Source organism: Triticum dicoccoides, chromosome 3B, assembly GCF_002162155.2.
Source record: "Triticum dicoccoides isolate Atlit2015 ecotype Zavitan chromosome 3B, WEW_v2.0, whole genome shotgun sequence".
NCBI lineage: Eukaryota > Viridiplantae > Streptophyta > Magnoliopsida > Poales > Poaceae > Triticum > Triticum dicoccoides.
In genome coordinates, this window is record NC_041385.1 from 769,044,901 (window position 1) to 769,056,580 (window position 11,680).

At 45.9% G+C, this 11,680-nt stretch overlaps 1 pseudogene; it reads right to left on the reverse strand.

Moving 5' to 3' along the window:
- Positions 1–3,123: 3,123 nt before the first annotated feature.
- LOC119279968 lies at positions 3,124–6,630 on the reverse strand (annotated as a pseudogene).
- Positions 6,631–11,680: the final 5,050 nt, after the last annotated feature.

The window sequence follows — 11,680 nt, forward strand, 5'->3', positions numbered from 1 at the left end:
GCGCCAAGCCCACTAGGGGCTGGCTGCTATCCCTACGCAGCCCAAGTGGCCCCCCGGGAGGGGTGGTCCCTCCCGGTGGACCCCCGGAACCTCTCCGATGGTCCCGGTACAATACCGGTATGACCCCGAAACTTTCCGGTGTCCGTTTAACAACTTCCCATATATAAAACTTTACCTCCGGACCATTCTGGAACTCCTCGTGACGTCCGGGATCTCATCCGAGACTCCGAACAACATTCGGTGATCACATACTTGTCTTCCTGATAACCCTAGCGTCACCGAACCTTAAGTGTGTTGACCCTACGGGTTCGGGAGACATGCAGACATGACCGAGACTCTCCGGTCAATAACCAACAGCGGGATCTGGATACCCATGTTGGCTCCCACATGCTCCTCGATGATGTCATCGGATGAACCACGATGTCGAGGATTCGATCAAACCCCGTATACAATTCCCTTTGTCAATCGGTACGTTACTTGCCCGAGACCCGATCGTCGGTATCCCAATACCTTGTTCAGTCTCGTTACCGGCAAGTCACTTTACTCGTACCGTAATGCATGATCCCGTGATCAACCACTTGGTCACTTTGAGCTCATTATGATGATGCATTACCGAGTGGGCCCAGAGATACCTCTCCGTCATACGGAGTGACAAATCCCAGTCTCGATCCGTGTCAACCCAACAGACACTTTCGGAGATACCTGTAGTGTACCTTTATAATCACCCAGTTACGTTGTGACGTTTGATACACCCAAAGCACTCCTACGGTATCCGGGAGTTACACGATCTCATGGTCGAAGGAAGAGATACTTGACATTGGAAAAGCTCTAGCAAACGAACTAACCGACCTTTGTGCTATGCTTAGGATTGGGTCTTGTCCATCACATCATTCTCCTAATGATGTGATCCCGTTATCAACGACATCCAATGTCCATAGCCAGGAAACCATGACTATCTGTTGATCACAACGAGCTAGTCAACTAGAGGCTCACTAGGGACATATTGTGGTCTATGTATTCACACGTGTATTACGATTTCCGGATAATACAGTTAGAGCATGAATAAAAGACTATTATCATGAACAAAGAAATATAATAATAATACTTTTATTATTGCCTCTAGGGCATATTTCCAACAGGGGGGATAACAGAGAGTATCCTCCTTTTACTGCAGAATGTGCCTTTTTGAATGACATGATGCATTTTATGCATTTGGTGATCGAGGAACCTACTATAGCTGCAGTGGACTCAGAGGGGGATGTTCGTGGGGAAATTGCTCTCCCGGGAGGAATGTAAGAAGACAGGTCTGGTTATAGCTCAGTTGGATACTCTCGGCGGAAATTGCATGCTTGGTATATGGTTCCTTATTATGACCAACTCTCTGTGTGGTTACTTGAGGATTATGCTAGTGAAGTGTGGACCCTAAAGCATACTGTTGATGTTCCCCAACTGTTTGGAAGGGAATATGCGAGAGAGGATTGTGACGAAGAGGACAAGACCTTTAAGTATGAGATGTTTGCAATTCATCCGGATCGTAATTTGATTTTCCTTACTGACTGGAAGGAGGTGAATATGTCGTGTGATATGGATGGCAGGGAAGTGCATCTTATGTGCAATTCTCGAGATTTCCTAGATGGTTTACCTTATATTCCCTGTTTGGCGGATTTGGTTGACGGTTGATTGCCTGAAAGTCCTTGCTGCTTCATGCATTTAACATCGTTGTGAGATGATGGAGTACTTCAGCTTATAAGATCAGAGCAAGAGTCAGTAAGATGAATATTACATAGATTACTAAGGTCATAAGTTCATAGACCTCCTTGCGGAGGAGGAGTAATTCATAGATTAGAAAATGTTCATGTAATTAGAAAAGTGATTCTCACATTTTCACAAATAAATTCATGTAATTTAAAAAGTGTCCGGTCAATTTTCATAAATGATTGTGTCATTAGAAAAAAATCATTATTAGAAATCCATGTAATAAAAAACTGCTTGATACATTTATAGAAATTTGGATGTAATTAAAAAATTGTTGAATGCATTTTAAAATATGTTCGAGTTTTAAGAAAATGTAACAATGTAATAAGCAGTTAATATATTTTAGTAAGATGGTTATGTGATTAAAAAGTGTTCAATGATTTTGTAAATCTTCTTCTAATTAAGAACTTTCATGCATTACAAAATCATGTAATTTACAAAGCGTGCGACACATTCTTAAAAAATCATCTAATGTCATATTTACTTGTTATGAAAAAAATTAAAAGTTGAAGGAACACTAGAAATGCAAAAAACAATGTTAAGACGAATAGTGCAGCAAGTTAGGAATCTAAATTTTTACATTTGAAGTTTATTCTTTCAACTGTGGCCTCATCGTCAAATGAGGCATCGATGCTCCACCCCGCTGGCGAGTTGGCATGGATCCCGATCCTGCGCCTCCTGTGCGACACAACCACGTCGCCTCAGGTGGTGAATGACGCCCAGGAGAACTCTCCCGCAGCCGTAGACGTGGTGTGCGGGCACGGTAGCAGCACCATGCTGCCGGTGCCCGCTCTCTCGAGGGGATAGACGTCTTGGTCCACCGTGTTGCAGACGGGGACGGGAATCGCCTCCTTGTCGTTGGACATGTCGAGCGTGATGTAGCCGGGCGGACGGATCTCGGCGTCGAGCAGGTTGATGAGGTCTCTTGCCTAGCGCCAGATGTTGCTGCCGACCGCTTCCTGGCCGGGCAGACGCGCGAGGTCGAACTGGCAGACGTCGGGACCGGACTTGCCGGGGCCGTAGGTGGCGGAGACTACTGGCAGATGAACCTTTGCAAGGACTACAGAAAACTAAACCGAATGAAATTCTCAACTAAACGCTCACATCCATGGTTATGATGTCAATCCCAGACTCAACTCATGCAAATATGGTTTCATGCTATAACTTGCCGACTGCAAAGTGCAAACACAGCAAATCAGGAACAAGAAATACAAGCAAACAGTTCAGTTTAAGGTGTGTCAGCGCTGCCTCCATCCAATGATACAATCGATAACAATGACAGAAAGGTTCATGGCAACTGAAAACCAAGGCGAAAGGTCCATGGCATTTGGAAATGAGGGTAAACATACAGGAAATGTTGCCGATCGATCACTGATCGACGCCGTAGTCGATGCTCAGCTCGCTCATCGGTAGGATGGTCTCCATGGCGAAGACCATCAGGTGGAGGCACGACTCGTCTTCGTCGCCACGGACCACGAGCTGGACGAAGGCATTCGGCGCGAACTTGCTGTGGCTGATGTAGGCCACGATGTTCTTCCTCTTGGACACGTTGAGCACGTACCTCGGCGCCGGGAACTGCACAAACCGGGGCGGTTCCTCGCCGTTGTCCGGAAGCGCGGCCACGGGGGCGTACCCCGACTCAATCCACCTTGGCCGAAACTTCCTCGGCTCGATGAAGCGGGCCTGCTCCTCCGTCGATGTGCTGGTATTGGCATTGGCGTTCGCGTTGGGTGAATTTTCATAAACGTTTGTGTCATTAGAAAAAAACCATTATTAAAAATCCATGTAATAAAAAAACTGTTTGACACATTTATAGAAATATGGATGTAATTTAAAAAAAGAGTTGAATGCATTTTAAAATATGTTCGAGTTTTTAGAAAATGTAACCATGTAATAAGTAGTTAATATATTTTAGTAAGATGGACATGTGATTAAAACGTATTTAATGGTTTTTAAAATATTCTTCTAATTTAAAAAATTCATGCATTTCAAAATCCTGTTATTTAAAAAGTTTGCGACACATTCTTAAAAAAATCATCTAATATCAAATTAACTTGTTATGAAAAAAAATTAAAAGTTGAAGGAACACTAGAAATGCAAAAAAAAAACAGTGTTAAGACGAATAGAGCAGCAAGTTAGGAATCTAAAATGTTTACATTTGAAGTTTATTCTTTCTGTGGTGGTTTATGTTTCCCAAATATTTATTACCTCGGAATTTATTCTTTCTTTCATTTTTGTGGGGAAGAAATTTATTCATCTGCTATGTAATCTATCAACATCTTTAGACCCCAGATGTATGAGTCAAGCAACTTCAGCTATCTAATCTCAGAATCTAAAGCCGAAGTAATCCATCTCACCTCACGCCGACAAATTTGGCATTTTGACTCTTGATAGAACCATGCTTTGATGCATGGGATGTCGAAGGCGTTGGTGTGTGGAGGAACGGCAGCCTGAAGGTCTCCTTGTCAACAGGCTCCTACTCCAGACGGCGAATCGCGCACACCAGGCCGTGTACTGCCAGAGCTCCAACAACAGCGTCCGCCTCTTTGCACGCGCGGATTAGGGCCTGTGGATGGCTGAAAACAAGGCATAACAGTAATGATGGCAGGTGGATGTCTATGTCGAAGGGCGGGACCACACCATCAAGGCTATCGATCTTGGGAACGATCTCATCAGCGAAGTCCATTTGCGGGTGATGATCGTCCCTCCTAGTTCTCCCAGTCCATTTGCATGAGGTCGCCGCAGGCTTCGTAGTTTCGGAAGATCGAATGGTCATCGTCGAACGAGGCGTGGATGCAGGGCCGGGCTCATAGTGGTTCCAAATGTGCAGCCCGCACAGGGCCCACAATTTTGGGGGGCCCTGAATTTTGTATATAGGCCTGGTAGTATTTCTCAAAAGAAAATAACTCTAGGAGCTGGGCCTGAGACGATCGGGAGCTGGAGCTGGGCCTGAGTGGAGGCCATCGAGTGCACGAGTTCTCGTGCTCGATCGATATATATATGTCTCAAAAGAAGGAAACAGCTCTACCGATAGGAAACATACCGATCTCCACAGAAGTCCAGCGGGATCAGGTCTCGTCTCTCTATCTGGAGACCGCAAAAAAAGGGATCGCTAAAGAAGCCATCGGGATCATCTCGTCTCTCGATCTGGAGACCGCAACGCAACAGCTGTTGCGTCGGCTTAGCTACAGAAACATGATCGTCTCGTCGCCTTTGCCTCACCAGATCGATCGGATTCAGGCCGTTGCTGTTGTTACCTTCCTAGCTTCCTCTCTTGAGTCATCATGGGGAAACATCAGTATGATTCCTATAAGCGCAAGAGAAAAGAAAGAGAACATAATTTAACTAATAAATCTAATGAAGGTGGTATGGACAAATTTGTTGTCAAAGAAGCACCGCAAGTGTCATCCGGTAATCACTCTGTTTATCCTTCTACTCTTGCACTTGCAATTGTTCCTTACAATGATTTTAGAGATATTCAAACATAGACAGATAATATGGAGGTAAAGGAAGTCCTATATGCGTACTACCGTGACAGAACAAGGACTCAATGACTTGGCCACAATAGCACTTGAGAGTGAAGTGTCGGAGAAGATTGATTATGAGGATATCATTGAAGATTTCATTTCAAAGAATACTAAAAAATAATGTTCAAATAAATAGCAACCGGGAGTTGAATAGGTACGATTTTTTATATGCTCAATTGTTATCGAAGACATTATATTATATACATTAATTTTTTTCTGCAAGATATATATACATTATAATTGCTCGTTAGTTCATTATTTAGTGAGATAGGGCCCCATTTTTTAGTTTCGCACAGGGCCCCGGATTTTGCCGGCCCGGCCCTGCGTGGATGCTCCACCCCACTGGCGAGTTGGCGTGGGTCCTGATCCTGCGCCACCCGTGTGACACAACCACGTCGCCTCACGTGTTGAACAACGCGCAGGAGAACTCTCCCGCAACCATAGACGTGGTGTACGGGCACGGTGGCAGCACCATGCTCCCGGCGCCCGCTCTCTCGAGAGGATAGAGGTCGTGGTGTCCACCGTGTTGCGGACGGGGACGGGAATCACTTCCTTGCCATTGGACATGTCCAGCTGATGTAGCCGGGCGGCCGGATATTGGAGTCGAGCTGGTTGATGAGGTCTCTGGAGCAGCGCCAGATGTTGTTGCCGACCGCTTCCTTGGCCAGGCAGACGCACGAGCTTCAACTGGCAGACTCGTGGCCATACTTGCGGGGGCCGTAGGTGGCGGAGACGACATTGTAGAGGCCGTCCTATACGTACAGCTTGCCGCTGGGGCTGGCGTCACAGTCTTTGCAACGGATGACGCGCACCTATATGTCACTTGCAGCTGTATACGAGGGCGAGGTTGCCGCCCTGGAACTCCTGGTCGGAGTGGTGGCGCCGTGGTTCCGCGGGCGGCCGCCGCTCCCCGTGTAGATCAAGACGTCTCCGTTGTCATGGTCGTCAAGGTACCTGCCCGTGGAGACAATGCTGGTCGTGACGCGGATGCCCTCGTCGAGCTTTGGTGGGCATGTTGCCGATGCCAGCATACATTTGGTTGTGCAGGCCGAGGACGAGGAGCTCGGAGCGGTAGTTGAAGACGTTGCCGACAAAGACGACCAACACGGGTCCTACGATGCGCTTATCGCGGTCGAGGCAGAGCCCCCCTTAGATCATTGCGCTGAGGGCCCGCAAGACGGTCCGGTTGCACTTGCGCCTCCCGGGGTTGTGCTCGCGTTGCGTCAGTGTAGTTGCGGTGGTAGCGGCCCCGGAGCGCCTCGAAGGCGAGTCACGCATGGCGCACCGGCGGGAGATAATGGAGTGTGTCCTCCTGCGCCGATATGACCCACAGTCGCACCATCTCCATCGTCGGGTTGCCATGCGCGCTGGTCGGAGGAGGGAGACGGCGCCCCGTGGCAGCGGTGGGGGCAGTGGAGAGTTTGGGCGTGACGGCGGAGGAGACGGTGGACGTAGCGGAGGTGGGGCAGGTGGCATGCGCGCGCTGGGCCGGGCGGAGGAGGGCCGTCGTCATGACTGTCATGCAGCAGTCCGTTTCCAAGATCATCGTATCTCTAGTTATCGTTGATTGTTTCCTACTTGCGCTGGTCCTTTCTCTAGTTGTGGTTGATTATATGCTGGTTCGTTTTTTATTTTACAGATAGAGCGAACATGTTGGAAGCGATGTGCATGATGAGTTTGAAAATAATCCCATTTGCTCGCTAATTAATATCAGTGAAGACCAGAAACAGTGTAGAGACAACTGTAATTTAATTTAGTGTCTGAGGGTGTCGTGTACTGACGTAACCAAGTTATCGGAATGACATGATGGAGTAGTTCAGCTTATACGATAAATATCAGCTAGATTACTATGGTGGGTAGTTCATCAAACTTCTACCTGAAGATGAGGAATGCATAGATTAGAAAACTATTCATGTAATTAAAAAAGTGTTTAGCACATTAATACAAAGAAATTCATGTAATTCAAAAAGTGATCGATGTATTTTTTGTAAAATTTTCTGTCATTCAAAAAAATTCCTTTATTAAAGATCCATGTAATAAAAAAAATGTTCCACACATTTATATAAATGTGGATGTGATTAAAAAGAGTGTTGAATACATTTTACGAAATGTTTATCTTATTAAAATGTATTTATGTAATAAAGTTGTTAATATATTCTAATAATACGATGTCATTATTACTAACACTTATTTTTATCATAGATATCACGAAGACACTTGATGAAACACTTTCTTACGTCAATGATCGCGTTCAAGCCAGGAAAATTGGATGCTAGAATAATTTGTGTATCAACATGGTGCATCCAACATTTCTTTGCCAAATGTCGTTATATCTCTTTTTGGTTTAATACTGTATTATACTCAATAAAATAGTATGATAAAGTGTCAGCATTTTTGCTTGTCAACTTACCCCTTTTGGCATTATGCTTCAATGTATGATACACGTACTCCTATTCAAATATTCCGTTTTATACAAAGGTGAATTATTTCTTTTCGCTAGGATTGATAAAAAATATAGTATGCAATCGGAAGATATTATTCACTCATAAATTCTGAGAAAGATCTGATACATCTGCAAGATCTGATACGTCCACAACATTTCCTAATTAGAAACAAATGGCATTAATTAAATGGCTTTCGAGATTTGGAAGGCAATATTTAGTCTCCATAAATACGGGCATCGACCTCCTATTTCCCTACCCACCCCAGTTCACATATATTCCATCAGAAATAACCGATCACTCACGAGTTTTCGATCAACGATGGAGGCGATCATTGGAAACACTACGCCCGTGGAGGTTGCCGTGCCCACGCCCCTGGAGGTTGCTGTCCCCGAGGCCGAAGAGGTTGTGCCTGAGCCCCAGGAGGTTGTGCCCGCGCCCATGCATCTTCTGCCCCCACCAATGCATGTCGTGGAAGATGCACTCGAATACATATTTGGCTTTATCAATGGCGTTCATGACGAGCAGAGATTGTAGTAAGTTATCTTATTGTATATTTATTTTCTATATAGAAAACTTTTTAAAACTCTCTCGTTCACTGCTTATACTAAGATAAACATACAAGCAATTCTAAAACGTGTATACGTACATACATAAGTTTGTGAGTTGCATCCAGACACGTCTTAATGTCATGCATAGGCCATGTACTTAGGTACCAAATTTTTGCTGCTCTTAATTTGTTGTAAATATTATTGCTTGGTCACAGCAATCAGATTATTTGAAAAATGTCGCCATTTTAACATACTCTTGTTACAGTTTACCACACTTATTGCTAAAGGTTGTTGTGCATTTTTTTTGTGTTGCAGCACAATCTGGATAAGAACCAATACACCATACCGGATAGGAATCCGCCTCCGGATGCTATAGGACACCCTATTTTTGACGTCAGCAAGTCTTCATCCCGCATGCTTCAATCTTGTTGTTCGTAAGCTTGCGAGCGCGGAAAAATAGAGAGGCATGCAGGCACCAACTTGGTTGGAAGCAAACAGTTATTGACTTGCAGTTTCATGCTCAGTCACGGGCTGTTAGGTATTCCTGGATTCCTCAAGGACAGCGCACCACAATGCTTATTAACAATTATGTTGTCTAGCCCTTTCCTAAATATGATGTGTTAAGCTCTATAGTTGTAAGAAACGCTCATTCTTAATGTCTATTTTAATATCATAATAGCAATTAACATGTGTCGACCTGCTGCAGTATCTACTACTGTTCACTATCCCGGATTCCACATACGGGCTACTTGTAGTAAACCGTATGAGAAGGAGGGTTGTTGTACTGGATCCATCACGAGACGTCGGGCAAGTTGGAGAGAGCACTCATAACAAAGACATGATGAAGGAAATCACACTGTGGAAGCTAGAATTCGGCGATGTGTTGCAGGCTAGGATCCTATGTTGGAAACTTGGAATACCCCACTCATGGATTGGCGACATAGCATGTCTTGTAATGCTCGCCGGTAATGTGCTAAATTGATCATATACAGAAGATGCATACCGTTATAATGCTCACACGTAATGTAGTAAATTTAGCATGTCTTGTAATATTTAACACTTTTTTTGTGTCACAGCAAAGACTCTGGTTTCTTTGTCCTATAGGAGATGGCCCACCAGCTTGGTTGTTTGCGTAGCATGACCTGGATGAACACTACCGTAAGTGCAGATATGATGTATGGTAGAACCCTAGCGGCCCTCTCTTTCATGATTGGAGGGAATTACGAAGAACACGAAGAACACAAGGAGAAATCATGAGGTGAAGCTCGAGAGAATCACTCAAACCAACAAGATTCGATTACACATGTGCTAGATCCTCGAAACACAAAGAGAGATACATGATTCAAGTCCAAAAAAGGATGACACAAGTAGCTAGTTCATCTCCATGAGGAGGTCTTGAGGGTCATCCCATGAATGGTGTTTTGAATCCAAGATGGATCTTCTCCGAAGAGGTCGCGGTCTCTCACGAGGAGTAGATCCATATGAATGAGAAAAGCTCTATCTCAAATGAGCTAAAGCTATGCTAACCCTAATACAGAGCTAGGGGACAAGTGTATATAGTCCAAGGGGTAAGTGGAAGATACATGGGGTGAAACCCCTTTCACTGCATGCAGGCAGGGCGGTTGTACCGGTCATGGGGGCGGTTGTACCGCTGGGAGCTCAGGCAGGGCGGTTGTATCGGTGATGGGGGCGTTTGTACCGCTGGGAGCTCGGGTGCAGGCTCTTGGAGGTGTTTCCGGGGGTGCTTGACGGTTGTACCAGTGTTAGGAGCGGTTGTACCGGTCTGATGGCTGTTATGGTGATAAATCAGTACTGTACCGGCCTTGCACCGCTCGATCACAGAAGCTGGACTGGTAGCTGCGTGGTAGTCAAGCAGTTGTACCTCCCGAGCGGTAGTTGGGCGGTACATGGGCGGTTGTACCGGCCTTTCTGCGCTGGGAAGATTGCCTGCATGCTCTTGGTGTCCGTCTTGCACCATTCCTTCTCCTTGTTGGTTCCTCGGTACCTAAGCACACAAAGTGTCTTTGCTTGAGGTGGTAGCCGTGTCTCATGTGGGTCCAAGGAAGTTCAACAAGGAGATAGTTCACCTTATGTCCAATGGCACATGCTCGAGCTCTCCTCGTAGGTGCACTTGGGGCTTGGAGAGTAGTTGAAGTGTACATTGGGATGACCGTAGGATGCTCCGCATCAATTTTCTTCCCGCCAGCCCGCTCCAGTATAAGCTATATATGTAGCATAATTTACTGTGAATTGTTTGGCACGCCACATCTACCATTGCTTTATTCTTGAATCCTGAAAATAGATGATAAAATTAGTTTGAAAAAAGGTGAAGAAAGTGATGCCTTTGTGTGTCTCTAAAGTGTAAGTAGGTATACGCGGACATTTGGATATGCCTTTTACATATACCTACAGAAAATTGGACAGATAATGGTAATCCACATCCATATAAGGTAATTTGTTAGAAAACATTTTTTTTCCAATATACACAGTCGTCGCCCCGCTCTATTAACCTATTTCCCCATATACAATACCTTGGGCAAAATTTTCGAAGAAGTGGTGAAGCCCATCCAGATCCAGGCACACACATCCGCGGCTCTATTGCCCTTTACGGCTTGAAACCCCAGAATTCCGACAACGGTCAAGCGGAGGATCTAAAGCACCGACCTTCGATCTGAGGAGGAGACGATGCCACTGGGAGGAGGCCGGTGTGCTGGAACGGAGCCGCACAACCCGCTGACCACTGGCAAGCGCGACGAGGGCGGTCCGTCCTGTCCTACGCTGCCGTTCGCACCTTTGCTTCCCAGGTCTGCTCCATGCCTCCTCTTTTCCGATCTTTCTTCTGTTCGCGGAATGGAATTAGGACCTTATTGAGACAACCGCTTCTTTTATTTGTAGAGGACGAGGCCGCCGCAGCCGCCGCCGGCATGCCTCAGAGACAAGTCCTCTGCTCTGACCCGGCCATCGAAAGGAGGGTGTCGCAGACCCTCTCCGGATTCTTGCACACCCACCACTCAGGCAGCAGTCTCTGTTTCAGCAATTTGTCCGGGGAAGGCGCCCCTCTGGTCGACGCTTTGCTCCCTTTTCTTCGTGGGAGCTACGCTAGGGTCAAGCTCGAACAATGCATCAACAACCTTCTCCTCTGCAAATGCAAGGAATCGCAATAAGACAAGGAATGCGATTACGTCGTGTGCAATCCTATGATGGGGCAGTGGTGTGTGTTGCCTCCTATAGTATGGCAGGATGAAGAGGATGATGAACCTGCACACTTCAAACTGGCGCATCCTTCCTGGCTTTTTTTGACGCGGTCGTTCTATTCCGCTTTGTGGTGTTTACACCCCTGGTACAGTTGCACTACGATGTGGCGATATACTCATCGGAAACTAGGCGATGGACTCGGTACAACTGT